The following is a 16,407-nucleotide window of genomic DNA, read 5'->3' as shown; positions in this document are numbered from 1 at the left end:
GTTCCTCACAGCGGATGTTTTCCCCATCTCTCTCCTTCCAGGGCTTCACGCCATTGATCTAAAAATCTAGCATACATAAGCATATGTAAGGCAAACTTCTACGTTTGAAGATTCGGGAGATGGAAAGCGGTGAATGGGAATAAAAAAAAAAAAAAAAAGAACCCTAACCCCACATTACGTTGTGAGACTGAAACGTAAGACTCTTGAAATCCAGGAATTTCACGTGTCTTGTGAAGTTCTTTAAGATTCAGAGTCAGATGGCGAGATGAGATGAGACGACATGACGAATCACTTCACTTTAGAGATCATAAAACAGCTGTTTTTGTATTTCATGTAACTGTTTGGACACATCCTCATCTCGTTCTCATTCATCCATTATTCATCACTAATACGCCACTCATAAGAAGAAATTAAAGAACCTTTGGCTACTTCCTGTCCTTGCTGCGAGTCATAAAAAGAATGAGAATTAAAAAGTTATGCAATTATCCAGATTGAACATATATTATTGTGGAGTCTTTTCTGCCCTCGTGCAGAAGAAGCCTGACTTGAATTCTCATCAACATGTGCACCACTCGCAGTATCTCCGCAACAGACACTGACCGGGCTCGCTGTGAGGCAGAAGCAGCTGTGTCTTATAATGCGGTTTGCATTCTCTGTTCCCCATTAAATCCATTCCTCGGGACAGACTTCAACTTGTGACCCCTCTATTAGCCCTCGTGCACCCGGCCTGGTGATTAGAGGAACATTAGGAAATTAAAGGCAAATTGCATTACCAGAGAAACAGACGGAAGGTGCTGCTGAGGACCCAACATGCTGATGCTCGGACTTTCCATCCTTTCATCAGCCGGCGTATGATGCTAAATGTCACCCCCAGGTAGCAATTTCTCAGGTGGCGCCTTCTGATAAAGGATAGGGCCTATTAGCTGTGTCCAGAGTGTTTTAGTCTTGAAGTGTGGTGGACAGACCATAATGTTATTTCAACCCTCACGCTATTCAGTAATTTTAATTAAATGGGAATAATTTCACAACAGGCAAAAACTGTAAACAAACTCCCTGGGTGTTCCTCAACTGTGACTATTCTAAACTGTGGCGATGCAGCCGAAGAAAATGTCACAAAATATAAATCGTGTACCACCTTTTGTCTGAAAAATATATTTTGAGGCTCTTGATATTAAGGAACCACACACTAGTTGCCTCTTAACATGCACATTAGCAGGATTTTGGCTTTATATTATTCTATAAAACACGTCTTAATGCTTTATAAGCACAGTTAGGCCATTAACGAAGAGGTTTCCCTCGTGAACATTCAACTTAATGCTGTTAGAATCTCACTTTAGAGTCAGAAAGACTTTAAATTAAAACTGTGCTATTACATAAGAATAGACCAGATTTTAAAGTTTTAATACGCTAGAATGAATATTCAATGTTATAAGGCCCAGGCTGAACATAACTTTGATAGCCCAGTAGAATATAGAATATACAATATAGAATGCAGAGTCATGATAATAGATAGAGGCTAATAAAGACTTAAGATTTATAAAGATTGTACTCATAATGACTATTACAGAGCAAGTATGCCACTTATAAACATGCAAATAAGCAACTAGTTCATTGTTAACGTGTGTTCCCTCATAAACTGTGACCATGCATTATTATCTCATCTCATCTCTGTGCACCATCCAAGATTCAGCGGATGAGACGAAATATAAAGACGCAGGCTTCAGTGAGGAAAGTCAAATGATTCATCTCTCTCAGCCTCGTGTCCTTTCCACCTTGACCTTTTGCATACACTATGAACTGCTACATCTGATACACATAAACATGCTATGGTGCATCTTACATGCACATCACGCTGTGTTCTTAATTCAGTGGTGGTTTTAAGTTAATGAGAGAAAATTGATGCAATATGACCATAAAAAACAATTTAAGACACACCGTGCGTGGTACACAGTATTAAATGGTAAGAGCTGCACTACATTTTAACCACTGTCATGAATTAGGGAATAAAAGCACCTACAAGTTTAACCCACATCATTTATTCCCAATTCTCATCCCCAGTTGTCCATTCCCGCTCTGAGACATATTAATATTTTAAATGTTGCCCTGGTAGAGTTAGGTCTCGTTGCTCATCCTCGGATGACAAAGGCGCGGTAATGAAAGGTGGCCTTTGAGCCACCAAGGTAAGAGCCTGTATCACATGCACGCATACTGAACGAGAGGATGCTTTTTATAAATGATTTAACATGGGCGTACCCATGGCAGGGTTTCATTAATTCAAACAAACGATCTCCATCGAGCTGCTGTACTGCATGTATTCCTCTGCCTCACTGTTCTCTTCAAAATGGGGTTACTGCTTACTCACCCCCCCCACCAGACTCACGGGGAACAGAATATCTTAAGTTGTATAGTTCTGTGCTTTTATATTTCACAGGAACTAATAAATATGTATTTTTTTGTAGTCTCGCTCTTGGCCGGTGCTCGGTGCCTGGAGATAGGGGAGTTGCGCTGGTGCTTTGACAGTGTGACAGGTTTAGTGCTGGAGGATTGTCAGATGTCTCTCTTGCCAAATATTGTCCTCAGTATATACTCGCAGATTTCCCCTGAGCCCACGTCTTCACAAATACAAGGCGGCACAGGAGCATCACCAAGGTGACATTTAGAAACAAATGCCAGGGATTAATACAATTACGGCTTCCATTGTCATGTGTCTACACATATAAATATATATAAATATCTATATATATATATATAAATATATATATATACATATACTGTATATATATGGAAAAATAAGACTTAGATTAATTTCCTTTACACAAAAAGGGAGAAAAATAAAACAAAGCAAACAGAGATTGCAGAGGGTGGATTCAGGAATGAACTTCTCTGTAGTCTGGTGGTATGGCAGTGGATATTTCTGTATCTTTTGCCAGATGGCAGCAGGGTGATCAGCCTGTTGCTGCGGTGGGTGTTGCCTTTTAATAACCTTTGTGCTCTGTGCAGGCATCTCACTTCACAGATGTCACTCTTGCTCAGTCGATGGGTACCAGTGGTGTTCTAGACACCAGCTGGAGAACCTTCCTGTTCTGGGCCGTGCACGAACCATGCCAGCTTGCAGTGTTTCAAGTCAGGATGCTTTCTATTGCTGTCTTGTCAAAAAAACTGACAAGAATCTGGCTCTGAAATGTAGCCGTCTTGAGTTTCCATAAAAAAGTAGAGCCTCATCATTGTCTGCATACCTCACCAGAGCATTCTCTCAGTGTCTGGGAGTGCAGTCATGGGTGCACAGCGTGAACAGGGGGAGGCTGAGCAAACAGCCCTGGGGAGTTAAAGTGTTGAGCACTAAAGTAGGGGAGGTGTGACTGCCAGTCTGAAGTGGCTGGGCTCTGTTCGTGAGGAAGTTCAATATCAAATGTGTTTAGAGTATTTAAAGCAGTTGCTTGAAATATGTTCTGTATTCGTCAAAAACTGCCAAGTAAAGACCTCAAATCGAGTTAAGGTATTACATAAAGCAAATGTCAGTCCTCCATATTTCAGTTTGATCAAACCTACATTGATTGGATATGACCTAGAACTATGTTTAAATGTGCAATATGTATTTTGACTACTTGCATAAATTACATGAATGCATGACATAGTTTTACGGGCCTAGTGAACAGTTGCCTTTGTACACATCCAGCAGAAATACAGCAACGGTGGTGTTCATTTCTGATCACATATGTACAGTATGTGGACATTTTTCTGTCTTTTCACTTTATTTCAATCTCCACCAAGCTCGCCATATGTTAAAATTTTCAACAAAACATTGTCTGTATGCTGTTTAATGTTGAGCACCCAATTTACAGTCAAAAGCATATTTGGTGAAATACGTTTACATGATGTTCAAATTTAAACTTTTAAAGTCCATGAACACGTGTCAGTCTGATTAAAATCAAAGTGAATACAATTTCTCAAATTCGGACTAACACGCCAATATAATGTGGATAGAAGTCGATTTACTCTTTCATGTATAATCCTTGGTTGGACCTGGACTGGCCTCGGCGTTCTTTGCATGCACGACAATCCTCCATTGACCCGGAAGTCGTCTGTGGCATAAATCCATTGCAGGATTCTGGGAAAAACCAAGGTATTAATGCTATATATATATATATATATATATATATATATATATATATATATATATATATATATATATATATATATATATATATATATATATATATATATATATATATATATATATATATATATATATATATATATATATATAATGTAATGTAAAGCCTTGAAATAGACATCCATGATTTCACCATTTGCCTTCTTAACTTGTTTGGTATGTGATGTAATGTGTCAACCGGATGAAGGTCCTGTAGCAACTAGCTGAAACAGTGCATATCGCCACCTACCATAGTAGAGTCGGACATACTTCTGTCAATAAATGGATTCTGGTGCTTGTATACTGGAACAATGGCAGTAGTCCAATTAAATGGCCTAATCACGCCATGGCCGTAGCTCCACTTCAGTGCACATGGAAATGTACTGAGTGGGGTGACTGCACCACACAGTCCTCTGGTGGATCTCTCCCACACTTAGGTTGACTTTCATACTAAAATCTCTCTTAGCAGTCTCTCTCTCACTGTCATCCAGAGGAAAGAAGATCTGAGTTGATATAAAATGTTGATACACTCATCTGGGCCAGCTTCAGTTATTGCCTTGTGCTCAAAGCAGCATGCTTAACGAGCAGGAGCAGCATGGCATTTTTTTTTGCCCTGGGTTTTGCTTCCCAGGCTGTACAGTCAGGATGGCCTACTTTACTGGGGAAGATTTTTTTTTTTTTTCCACTTTTTTGGGTTGTACACATAGAATACCTGCAGAATGACTCAGGGCTGAAAAAATGTACTGTCAGCTTCATTTCTTGGTTAAAAAACACATTGAATTTATTTATATATGTATACATAATATATATTTAACGTTACACGTAATTCTTTTTGACGTTAATAAAGAAGCCAGAATTTAACACCAGCCAAAAATAACATAGTTTGCCATCACAAAGCTCTTTGCAGTGAAACACATGGAGTAGACATCAGAAAGTCCCAGTTAAAATATAGAAAACTGAACATTCTTAAATTAGAATACAGGTTTAGCATTTATCGTGTTTGGTTCTTGTGTCCAACAAAACCAAACTGAAGATATAAAAGAGGATAAAAATGTTTTCAGCTACTTCACATTACAGGCACTTTGTAATGCAAGCATTGATGAATGGAGCTTTAATGTCACAGGATGGTTGCGTGAACCGTCTTGTCTATTGTCCTTATCAATGTTACAGGAATACTGCAGTTCATGTGAACTTACTGTATATATGGTAGGAATACATTTTCTGCTAAAAAACACACACTTCCTGCCAACAAGTGCACTGTAAGCATTATGGACAGTGAGCCTCAAATATCAGCGAGCATTACACCTCCTATTTGAAAAACAAAGCGGATGTTCCAACTGTGTGAGCATGCTTTAGTGGTTTCGGGGCTCCAGGTGTACATGGTGCCAAGCATAATACGGCAGTGCACAATAGGGAATCTTATGCATTCGTTCAAGTGCATGCTCCATATTTATCTCAATATCTTATGTGACAATAGTGGGGGGACAAGTGTCCTATTTCCATAAAACCAAAGGAAAGGAAATGGAGAAACCTGAGTGGGAAGTGGTATTGAATTGAAAGAGGAGATTCTGGGTTTAAGTTGGCAGTGTGATTGCAGTCACACACATGCACCGACTGTATATTTAACCTTTTTTGCAGCTCCACGAGTGCATTAAAAAAGTACATTACACTAGTTCCATATGGGAACGAATAAAAGGAATGGCAGGTTAAAGAGACGCAGTCAGAATTGTAACTTTCTTTTTTTACCCTCTGGAATATGTTTCTCATATTTCGAGTGAAGCGGATTGTCTCCCACAGCTACAGGCGATGCTCATAACTTCTGCAGTAAAAGATGAAGTCATTCTATATCACAGCCGTTGCAGAGGATACAGACTCAAACTCCCACTCTGAGTGTGGTACTTACCTCTCAAAAAGCTCCTATTGACGGACCGTCAACCGCGAGCGGCACTGCCATTTTGTCACTGTGTGTACGTTACTAAATAATCACTTTGCTTTGATGCGACGCGGGAAGAGAACTGAAGCAAGACATGTTTTGAAGGCAGCAATTTATATCCATCTTTTGAACTTTCAAAGGCACACTCAGACTTTTTTTGCTTTTGTTTTCTCTCTTCTGATGCCCGTTCATCAACCCGTTTTTTTTAATTTTATTTTTTTATAATCTCTGGTGAGACCAGAAGGACAGGCTTTGATAATGATGATTGACCCAGTATGTGGGTTTCTAGCAGCCAAGTTCTCATAGATAATTCTTCCCCTCTCTCTCTCTCTGTTTCGTGATTAGGTAGCTGGCTTGTGGCAACCCGAATAGTGCCCAGAAATTTGATTGTGCTAACGCGATTGGGGTGAGGTCGGGGGCTGCAAAGACCCATGGTAATCATCACACAGGGATAAGCGATGGCTTCAAAGTAAATCAAACTGAAAAGACATCTTCTCTCCTTAACGTGTCCCTGCCGTGATTTGAAGCCATTTTATGGGGTTTTAAGACACATCACAGGAAGCTGTTTACTGCTCTCCCTCCGTTTCTCCCTCTTTCTCTCATCCTCCTGTGCATGTATACGTTTGTGTGTCCTCACTCAGGTCAGGAGTTTTGCCACCGAAGGCATTCACATTTTCAGCATTTTTCCCAGCGCATATTCTAGTGCACAGGGCCATGTATTAAAGTATTAAGTCTCTGTATCTGTCCTGGAGAACCATCTAATAGCCAATTTCATGCAAGAATGATGAAGACAAAAGTGGAGGGTTATTAGTGGAAAGGAGAATAGTTTGGTGTCACACCTCAGGGAACTTTGATAAGAAGTGAACAGGGATAACTATGGGCAGTGGCAGAGCTGCACGACAGCGGCATGGGCTCCTTGTGTATTGGTGATAAAGTAAACAAACCCACAACAAGGCAGAGGCATGTCTCTCAGATTAATACACGCACACGCCACACAAAGAAAAAAAGGATTGACAGTCCTATTTGTGTCGGAGCTTACCCACGCCGGGCTACGGACCGGTTTGACATTTCAAATGTTTACATCAAAGCATAAAGCACCGTGCCTGCCTGGATGACTGGTACACCCATTAGCCTCTTTACATATGTCAACATTCCCAGGAAGAGCACGCAGAACAAAGCGAAACACTGTTGAGGGTACTTACAAAGGAGGTTCTTCTTCAAAGAAGACAAATGAAAGAAAAAAAAGGAGAATAAGCATTTAACAAGTGAGAGCCACTTAATAAAAGCTTTTCAATTTTCCACCGAGAGAAATGCTTTGTGTCTCCTCCCCCACCTCGGAACTATTTGATGTCTGTCTGATAGTGAAAAAGCTATCTTTTGGACCGTATTGTTAACTTGGCACACAATGCATCTATCCAGATCTGATCACAATGCTTTTGTGACTGCACCCCAAATGTATCTAGTATGTATTGGGGGAAAATGTCAGTGATATAGCTGTGGACCATTTTGGGACTGTGGCCCCTTCACAAAGAGTGGGCCTTGTATCACAGCAGGGACATTAGTCTAATGCCTATCATCTCTCAGTGTTGTGTGTGTGGTACACAGTGGTGATAAACAATCTGAGGCAACAGCTGATGTATTGGCAAATGTTTGTGTAGACAGGATCAGATGCCTAGAATCGCTGCCCAATGTCCTTTTTTTGCTAGCCGTTTTTATACTGGGCAGCAAGCTGCCAATCTGGCTGTCCTTTTGTGGCTAGGTCCACAAATTTAGACAGAGGGCGATATATTGGGGGCCTGTTTTGGTCCACCAGTATGACGCCTCGGAGGGTACACCTCCATTGCTATATAAACCCAAGTCGTCAATGTGCCGGCAATTGCGTGAGATGGACGGAGGTGTCGATGACGTGCATTGTTGTGCAACCCAGAGCCAGGAGTTTTAAAACCAGGAAACAGTGGTGGCTATTTTGAAAGGAAGGAATATTATACCTCCCTTTTAGATAGACAAGGCAGCAGATTGCAGCCTTTACCTGGCTGCAAATGTGGCACATTTTCTATGTCAAAGAGCTACTGACTCAAGTAGGATTGGTGTTGAACTCAGCAACAGTCTTCCAATGGCTGAATAAAAAAACATTAGAGCCAACCACAGCTTTGAGCCTTCCTGTTCTGAATCTTGCGCGAACCATGCCAGTTTGTTATATTTCCTCCTTCTCTGTAATAGTTGACCCTAATCTTGCTCTGGAATCTAGCCTTACTGTGTTTACATAGGAAGTAGAGACTTTTCTGTGCCTTTTTTTAACCAGGGTGGTGATCTGTGATGACCAAAATAGGTTCTTGGTGATGGTGATCCCAAGGAACCTATAACACATGACGTGGCACACATACACACAGACTCACAAGGTGTCTTGGCTCATGAAAGTAAGGATAGAGAAAAAAACAAAAAAACATTATAATATCATATCATATCAAATGCTGATGTGCTGCTCTTCATACAGACACGTGTAGCCTGTAGCTAAGCATCCTTAGTTGATTAGAGGTGTTGATTTTATATTGTGTCTGTTTGCTTCACTTTATGGCTTTGAAATACAGCAGGTAAAATATATATTGCAATAATTGCACTTCTTTGTCCAAGAGTGTGTCTTTAGCTGGGGCATAATCATAACTGTTCGAAGCCATTGTGTTGTGGTCCAAAGGCAAATGCGTCTTTGACCTCTTTGAAGATTTAACACAAAAGGGATGATGAAGGACAATGAAATACAATCACAACTGGTCAATTGAGATGTGTTTGATTCACACTGTGGTGCCCCGTATTAAAGGCAATCTGCTTCAAGCTGATCAATCTGACCACAGGACAGAAAGTCTGAACAAGGCCTTAAATGTCCCTTATTGTTCCAACTGATGTGAGTGCATTGGTGCACTGATATAAAGAGCAGATGAAGGGGGGGGCTGAGGTTTCCATCTCAATCGCTTCTCTGAAATGAAGACCTGTTCTTTTTATCTTTTCAGAAGGCAGTAGTCCCATGATCAATGCAACACAATGCTGCACTTTAAAGGGCTCTTTCTGAGGAGGATTAAAGCCAAAAATGAGTACTTGAATGGCCAGACTCATTCTTTGATCCATGAAAATCTGGAGACACAGAGTAAACATCACACGAGGTGAAATTCATCCTACATAGCTGTTATGAGGGAGTTTTTATTAGCATCCCAGCAATTGTGTTTGTATTCAGATAACATCAGCAGTGGGCGGGGTTCGGACTCCGTGTGTGTCTTTGACATCCCTGTTGTAAGGCCTTGCTCTGCAATCATCAAACAAGAATAATGCAATATACCCTGAAAGTCACAAGCCATGTTTGCAACTACAAAAAAATAAATCAATACATGAATTAAACAGAAATACACACAAAGGACAAATCCCATCATTGCTGTAACACTGTTGGCGTGATAACCTAAAGCTGGGTGAAACTGCACAGTTTAATACAAACAAACACTAATTGAAAATATTGTATAACTAGTCTTTTATGGCATCAAAATATTGCAGGTAAATCAAAACAAAATCAAAGGTGGAAGCAGCCCTGTGCACGCTGATGCGCCGGTTCAACAGGCCTCTGAATTTTCATGAGTTCTGGACCCTGCTCAGAGGAGTTCAGTGTCACTTCCTGTGTTCACTATGTGGCACTTGAGAACAGGCACCCTATCATGACAATTTCATGCTGATCAAATGTTGTCTCTAAAGGCACACTTCCTGTCGCCTGTCCGTGGTGCACTGACCGCAACACCCATTTAGCTCGTAGATGTGTCCGGGCTGGGGCGCTTTTATGTTTCAAATATGTGAAATTTGGGGAAGATCTGGTCATTTACACAGTTACAGAAACTTCCTGTTTCATGGCAAATAAAACGTTAACAGCAACAGCTTTCGATGAAAACTCACTATTTTCATCATATAACATCGTCAAGGTTTTTTGGCTCTCCAGATCATATTTGAGATGGATCTGGTCAGGAAGTTAGGAGGAGGGATTTGATTTGTTGGCATGTAAATGTGTTAAAGCTGAGACTGTTACCAATGTATGAAGTTTGAGGTTCAACCTTGCACTGTGGAGTTACAGCAATTTCTTGCATCACTGGAATACACTTACCATTTAATAAAAACTACATTTTCTAGTAACTTAACTAACTTCATTGTCTCAAGATGGACAACTTCCTGTTGGGTTTAGGTCATGGCACTGAACATTTTTCTTTTTTTCTAGATCAAGGTGTGATACACATACCACATACCAAACTAGCAGCCGGGACTTTCGATCTTTCCATCATGCATGATGTGACTGTGCAAAGTCTTATGAGCTTACAGCCATGTTTAAAATGTGATATAAATTTGTTATGAATAATAATATTAATAACAATATATTTCTCTAAAGTGAAGGAAGACATGGTTGCCAATATTGTACAGTCACTCTGTGATTTGTTGCACATTTTTTCCATCCTGAAAGTATGTGTTTATATTACTTTTGGGCAACAGGAAGGTCATTTACATTTACAATGTAACTGTTATTTAACAGTCGGGCCACACGACAGATTGCTGCTACCGACTGCTGTTTCAGACACCCTGCTGATGCAGCTGCTTGACCAAAGTACGTTTTCATTATATTTAAGGCGGGCAGTAATTACCACATTAGGAGTGCCTGCAACTGTCAACATGTTTTGTTCCCAGATTATCAAAAGCACACGCAGCTTCAGTAAAGAGTGACAAAGCTCGAAAGGTCTATTGTTGTGATCGCATCATTCAGCGAAGAGATGTTCTGAGATGTGTACCGAGGGTAGAGGATACTGTTTTAAAATTCGACGGAGTAGTACAGTCAGGTAGGTCCGTGTTCTGTCTGGGTGCCAGGAAGGTGAAGAGTCAAGTGAGAGTGTAACACTGACCAGGGCCAGGGCAGGAAATTAGGAGTCAAGCAGCAGTGGTGGAGAGGGATGCACTTGCTGGTCTAAAGGGCAGGAGTGAGCTCTTTTTCACCTTTGTAGGCCAACAATGTTGCATTTTATATGATTAGAGTCCAAAATACCCGAACCAAAGTACATTTCTCTGCAGAAGCCTTAAAGCCATTGTTGTTTAGCCTTTTTATATTACATTCATCTCACACACATATAGAATTACAAGACTTTGGAGATCTTTTACATCTCAGCTATGGGTAAACAAGAAAACATATATAACCACAGCACAGTTAACTGCCGCATGCAACCAACCCTGTTTTGTATAGAGTGAGTGGGCAACTCTCAGTTGTACAAAGAACAGCGTGAAATGCAGCTGCTGTCTGTCTGAGAGAGAGTTGACAGGATTTCAGAGCGTGGAGAATGGAAATAAGAAGTGCCATTGGAAGTGGTTGGTTCCTTCCTGGAGGAGTTATTGGTGTCTTCTGTCCGCCTCTGATTACCTTGCCAGCCCAATTTCCACAACCCCATGTCTATTCACTCCCAATTTTATTTACATGGATCTTTTGGGGGCAATTTCTCTACGATTTGGTAAAACAATTTGGGTGTGAACAAGTAAACTGTTCCTAGGCAGTAGAGAACAGAAGATACACCAAATTGTACATTATCCCTGCATATTTGTTGCATTATTCATTAAGCAGTTGTGTGGTGGTGAAAAACACCACAATATACATTAAAGATACTTCTGCATTCAAATGTGTAAAAATTACTAGTTACTTGCTTTTTAGAGACTTTGTTGTGTTATCTATTTATCCCAAACCCCAAGAAATCTGTAATTCTGTACAAGGTAATGGTGTGTTTAATTTGGTCGCCTGCCTATAATTTCCAATGTGAATCCCAAAATACGTCAGCGTAACCTGCATCAAACTTCAGATCTAGTGACAGATCATTGGTTGTTAAAAGTCAGCTCCCATGATCCCACGCTACATCACGGTATCGTCCAACTACCTCTTTTGTTTTCATCGTTTTGAGTGAGAGACCCCCTCGCAGCAGAAACTGCATACCCTGCAACAAAGGTCCAATTTGATTTTGAGTGTCATTCCTGACTCGACAAATACCGACTCGAACCGATCAACCCAGATGCGTCGGGAATGAGACGCAATAATCAACTGCCCTACAGATTGGACCCTTAAAGCTGCCAAGTTATAAACTGTTGTGTCAAGTCTGATCTCAAATAAGTACACCACAACTGTTTTGACAGCTGAGGTTAAATTTGCAGCAAATTATGCGTTGCGTGAAGGTTTAGAATAGTTGACAGCCTGGATATAAAGAGAGTGAGTGGGATGCCTCTGACTTCACGTTGATATGTGTTTGTGCACGTCTGTTAAATTCCTGATATCCTTCAGGAAATAGCTCCTTTCCTCCATGAAAGGTGCAGTAAAAAAAAAAAACAGGACACAAGCAGAAGACCTGTGCCGGCTGGTGTGGGATGTGTCTTTACTGTTTTCACACTAACCTTTGCACGGGAGAGAGAGGGCCCTTACTCTCAATTATTTTCATGAATTTTTCATCTCTCACATAAGCAGCACACTTCAAACAGCTAAAAAAGCACCACTAGAACTATACAGCCCACAGGCAACCATCAGCCGTCAAACAACCTCTGCGCTCTGCGTACATCTGTCTTAAAGCAGTGAATGCAGATCACCAGAGGAAGAGGAGGATGGCAGGGTCACTTCAAGGAGGAAGCAGATCGTGTAGAAATACTGATTGCCGTTAATTCCAAAACCTCGCGTCTGTGATCAGCATCATTTTGTTAAAAAGCTGTGACACTCCAACCGCTAATGATTTGAACCAATAAGAAAAGTAAAAAAAAAAAAAGAACAAGATCAAATTAGATCATTAGCTGTTGGGTGGGTGTTGAAAATGATATGATCTCATCTTTCAGTGACAGCTGCTGAGCGCTCTGTTAATCATTTATGTCGTTCTTTCGAGTGTTTTGTTCCCCCTCGCCTTGAACTGACGTCCGTTTTCCCCCTTTAGGCATGAAGACATCGGGGAGGCGCTCTGGCTTCGGGTAAGAAAACAATTTCTGTTTAATTTGTGGTTTAAAGACTGCTGGAGAGGGTCAAACTAGCCTCCTAGGGATTCTTCTCATGCGGCTTTAACAGATGAAGGCGGCCATATGTTTTTCCTCTCTGTCAGCACTTGACAGAATCCCCTCAGAGAATGTTGTTAACAACAGGTGAAGGGAGGCCCTGGGGGATTAGCCTTATTGGCACAACAGGATGATCAATTTGACCGCGTCATTAGCATGTGGGTCTGCTCTCTGGTTTGTGTAACCCTTATATTCAGTGGAGAAAAAGTCTGACACGTGCTCTTACGATGCCATGCAGCTTTCAGTATTAGAGCTCTGTTTGTGTTAATATCATCTGTTCTATGAAACTTAATATCCTGTAGAATTGTTTCTGGGTTAGCAACACCTGTGGTTAACCTCCTAATGGCAAGAATAAGGTAGATAAGAGGTATTGCCTATAAAAATAAGTCCAATGTTCCATTCGAAATGACACAAGTGAGGGCAGCAAACACAACCAGAAATGCTGCCAAGAATGAGCAAAGGTTTTTTTTTTTTTTTTATAAGGAAACTTAAGACAGTCGGCCTTACAAAGCGTGTGTAAAATGACCAATCAGTTAGGAAAACTACCACATGAGAATTACAGAATCAAAACGCACATTTAATTGTTACATAAATAGGGTTTGATTAATTAAAACTTCGGTTTAATCACGTTTCTTTGACAAAATTAGATGAAAGGATCACTACCACTCTGATGTCAAGCAGCTAGCCAGCCAAAAGGAAAATCTACCCACACAAGCACCTCTAAATGGAAACTGGCAACTCACCCTGCCACCCAGGGGAGCGGTTATTTTACGGGGGACCAGATGCAGCCGTTCCCATAATTTAACAGCAAAGATGAGACTTATGTGTTCACCATATAAAACAACCTGACATGTAATTAGTAAAATGCAACGGTAGGCTGACATCATATTGAGTTGTGTCAATCTTCTCAACTCTGTCTCGGAAAAAAACAAGACAAAACATGAGGCTGATTTGCAAATGGTCAGGCAGCGTGGCAGCGAATGGTGAGCTAAGGACACAATGTGAAAACTAAGTTCAGCCACAACAGAAGAAGACTTTGGTGTGTTTCTGATGATTTATTGTGCACCAACATGGTGCCTGAGTGGGCGGAGTACTTCAATGCAGCATGCTGCTGTTCAAAGTGAACTAGCTTATAGGCTTTAAACACACGCTGCTGCCTGCTGCTCATTTCTGGCTGACAGGTTACTGCCGTCTCCCGCTCTTGACTCAGTGCACAGTGACCGCTGAGGAAAAAAAGCCTCTACATAGATGAAAACAAGATGTTGCTGCTCATTTGTGCCTGCCAAGAGACTGGTCGGCTGAGAGATTGTCAATGACAGCGCTGCAGTCATACGTAAAAAAAAAAAAAATTCAAATATTGTTCTTTTGAATATCCACAGTGTCTGTTTTACTCTTTATTGAAAAGTCTGAAATTACTGCACTTCAGTACAACGTATAGATTGCTTCCTTAACATCAAGACTGATTCACTTCTTTATTTCACCTGTTGGCTAAACTGTCAATTTACAGCAAGATGTGTGTGACTGTGCGTGCCTGGGTGAATTAAATTTAACTGCATCCAAACTATTTTTTCTGAAAGCACGTCAGCCACGAGGGCCTCCGGGCAAAAGTTCAGTTGCATCACATACACAGCCCCTGCAACTGTACCGTGTGACAGTGTGTGACACACTGCTCCTAGCTGGGGCAACAGCATGACTAACAGGAGCCGGAATATTATAATCCGCACCAAAAGTCCAGAAAGACTCTTCTAGTTTTCTGCAATGACATATTTTATGTAGTTACTTCACAGTTTTTCAAAGGTGACACGGGTACATTTTTGGTAGAGGTGTTCCATGGTGTTAAATTACATCCCTGAATTAAAAACAAGTGTCCTTTTTTTGACAGATATACCTGCCTTAATTTCACTTTAAGCATCAGGATGATTGCTTGATATTTCCCTGAATGTACAGCCAAAAGACATAACGGCTTCTTGACATGCACTGTATCAGTCCAGTATCAATGCTACTGTGTCAATATTAATCAGTGTTGAGTGCAGCAGTTCGATGCACCATGTCAGTGAATTATCAAGGATGTCATGTCATTACTCAAAGCTGTTGATGTCACAATATGATCTTAGCCTACACCTTGCCAAGCAGAGTGACAGTGAACCTCTTTTTTATCATCATCATGTATTTCATATCATCATATATGCAAGTGATGTAGACATGATTATTCCTAAACATGATTATACTGTTTAGACCATATCAACGTGCTGATACAGGCCACGGGGGACCCGGGGACTCTCTGAGGTCACATGCTGAATGAGTGTCAGGCATCAGCTTGACTTTGTGGCGTTGCGATCAGATGTGCAGATAGGTAGGCCCTCGAGAGAGCCGGTGCTAATTGGCCTGGTGGTGAGCTCTAAGGTCAATTGTGGGCCAGGTCTCTGGGTCATCAGGGAGCCTGGTGCCAAAGGCAGAACTGTGCTCCCTGGGGGGAGGGAGGGTCTCTGGTTTCCATTGCACTCCTCCGGACATCAGTGAAGTATTGATCCGTGGAGGAATGCAACCTTTTTTGAGCATCGGGGTCTTAGAGAAGACTGCCAGAGGAAAAAAAAAAAAACACAAAACAAATATTGTTATGGCTAAAAGGCCCTCTTTTTAAAAATAAGTGTGTATATTTACCGTCTTGTAAGACACTGATTCCATTAGGAAACAGGACTGTTGACCACTTGGGGAATGGGATAATCCTTGTTCACTGTGTCAAGTCCTCATCCTTCATCCCTTTTAAACAAACAACACACTTCATCCTCTGATTCAAAAAACAATTTGAGCATCCATACAAGACCAATATTCTTTTTTATTAAATGACAGATTCTTAAAAAATCTTTGTGACAGCTGAAATATTTGTGTACTTTTTAGAAAGGCTATATAAAACAAGATAGATAGGATAGGACAGGGTGAGTTGAAATGGCTTTACCCTAACTACATTTCCACATCTCCACTCTTCTTAAGGTTTCGGTTTCATGCCGCAGGGGCAAATGTGATGAATAAAATCAGATCTTTGCTTACCTTTTGGGACTGAGGGACCAATACACCCAAGCCGTTTTATATTACGCCCCAAAAGCTGCGGAAGGACGGGGGCCCCTGAGAGTTAAACAAATCAATAAGGATAAATGCTGGTGAAATGTCTGAACTGCCCGGTATATTATAGGACAGAGACCGTGCGTGTGGCTTTTACCAGCAGTCAGTTTAAAAACAAGATGAA

This window comes from Acanthopagrus latus, chromosome 8, assembly GCF_904848185.1.
Source record: "Acanthopagrus latus isolate v.2019 chromosome 8, fAcaLat1.1, whole genome shotgun sequence".
Taxonomy (NCBI): domain Eukaryota; kingdom Metazoa; phylum Chordata; class Actinopteri; order Spariformes; family Sparidae; genus Acanthopagrus; species Acanthopagrus latus.
Note: the sequence above shows the minus strand (reverse complement) of the source record.